The sequence below is a fragment of the Trichechus manatus genome, unplaced genomic scaffold, assembly GCF_000243295.1.
Source record: "Trichechus manatus latirostris isolate Lorelei unplaced genomic scaffold, TriManLat1.0 scaffold00007, whole genome shotgun sequence".
Classification (NCBI taxonomy): Eukaryota; Metazoa; Chordata; class Mammalia; order Sirenia; family Trichechidae; genus Trichechus; species Trichechus manatus.
In genome coordinates, this window is record NW_004443943.1 from 3,674,729 (window position 1) to 3,677,219 (window position 2,491).

Consider the following 2,491-nt stretch of genomic DNA (forward strand, 5'->3'; position numbering starts at 1 on the left):
TAAATGGAAAATACACGGTGGTGAGCATTTAACACTGGTGTGATAGATTCAAGATACATTTAAAGGATGACTGATATTTTGAACTCTGAAATGTTGATGGCTTAGTTTTAAGGACTAAAATGATAACTTAGAGAGCAATCCTCACTAGAGTATTACATCCCATAAACAAGCAGTTCTTAAACTTCCGAGGGCATAAAAATCATCTGGAAGGCTTTTTAAAAACCCGGATTGCTTGGAGCCATTCTGCATGGTTCTGAATTAATACGTCTGATGCTGGACCCAGACAGCTGCAGTTTTAACAAACATCTTCAGAGATTTCTCAAGAAAATGGTTTGAAGATCTCACTTTGAGATCCTATAATAATTCTGGTTCATTTTTAATTTTCCCAGATTCCTCCTAAGATAATTTTTAAGAATTCAGTGTGTTTCAATCTAGCAAATAGCAGAGATGATAAGAACGGATCTACCAGGTATGATAAATCTGTTTCCTTCTAGTAAAAGCTGTATAGAAAGATGATAGATAGATAAACAGATAAGACAGACAGATAGAGAGAATCGTGATATAGCTACTGGATTTGATATTAGCCCAAAATAGGAAAATGTATGTTTCTGTTGAACCACAAAAATGAAAAATGACTCAGTAAATATCAACGAGTTCACTGTTAAGTTCTATGGGGAAATAATTAAATCCCTTGTCCTCAAGGCGCTTAAATTCAGTATAGTTGAGAGAAGTAAGATTAATATCAGGGATAGGGTTGCATATAAAATACAAGATGCCCAATTAAATTTGAATTTCGAATATACAACAAATCATGTTTTAGTATAAGTATGCCCCATATAATATTTTTATTTGCTAAATCTGGCAACCCTACTCAAGGAACATTAGCATTTAATGTTATTAGTTTGTGTAACTGTGAGGTATTGAATGATTGTTAAGCTTTGAGAGACTACTAAAAGATGTGGCATTGCTCCTGAGAAATGTCCAATGATACATTCCAATGGGTTCCAGGTGCCAAAGCCCACCTGTGGTCACCAGGGTCATCTCTAGTGGTAGACAGTAGAGGCAAGGACCTTCAGACTGCTTACTCTGGGCCAGGCAGGGCTGGGAGGTGTCTTGGAAAAGTGAAATTGGAACTGGGCCTTCAGGTGCGTAGAATTTAGCTGGATTGAGTGGAAAGCAGGGAAGCTTTGGAAAATGTAGCGAGGCACAGATGTCTGAGGCTTTGAGAAGAGAAAGGTTCCCTTAGCCTTGAGAGTATTTTGTGCAGAGTACTGAGAAATTAGCTTGAACAAGTAAAGAAATAAACAAACAAATAAATAAAAGACCAAGTCATAGACAGCCTTAAATTCTAAAGAGCTCTGACTGCCCATGATGGGAAATGGAATGTCCTCAGAGATCTGTCAGTTAGGAAACGGAAAATGATCAAACAAAGGACAGCAGTATGGGAAGCTGTAGGGAGCCCAGGCTACAGAGTCAACTGGCCTGATACAAGGTCTTCCATTTAAGAGCTGGGAGGCCTTAGATGCGCGGGCAGCTTCTGTGGGCTTCCATCTCCTAGGCTGTGAATTGAGAATCATAATAGATACCACTAATAGGATTGTTTTGAGGATGAAATGAAGTTGTATAGTGATTGGCACAGTGCGTAATATCTTGTAAATATTCAATTAATGATACCTAGTACTTAAACATACCAAGGACCATGGAGATGGCACAGGACAGAGCAATGTTTCATTCTGCTATGTAGAAAGTCACCATGATTCAGAGCCAACTCAATGGCAAATAGCAACAACAACAACAGTACTACAATTGCTGCTGCTGTTGCTACTGCTGCTACTGCCGCTATTATTATTTAAGGGGGATTAGTAGAGGAACCCTGGTGGTGCAGTGGTTAAGCTATCGGCTGCTAACCGAAAGATAAGTAGTTTGAACCCACCAGCCACTCCGATGTGGCAGTCTGCTTCCATAAGGATTACAGCCTTGGAAACCCTATGGGGCAGTTCTATTCTGTCCTACAGGGTCACCATGAGTCAGAACCAACTCCACGGGAAAAGGTGGAGTCCCTGGGTGGCACAAACAGTTAAGTGCTCAACTGCTAGCCAAAAGGTTGAGAGTGCAAACCCACCAAGAGGCGCCCTGGAAGGCAGACCTGGTGATCTGCTTCAGAAATGTCACAGCTCTGAAAACACTATGGAGCACAGTTCTACTCTGACACACACAAGGTCACCATGCGTCAGAATCAACTCTGCATTAACTAACAACAAGAGTCTCCTAGCAGCCTGCAAGAATGGTTTTGGAGGAGTGAATTAAAAAATGACTGTTTGATTTCTAGATTTGCATACAGCTTAAAAATCTCCCTTTTTCAATGGAGAGAACAGGATACAGGGAAAAGATTAGCAGGAAGGACTAATGGACCACAGCTACCAAGGCCTCCACCAGACTGAGTCCAGTACAGCTAGATGGTGCCCAGCTACCACCACTCACTGCTCTGACC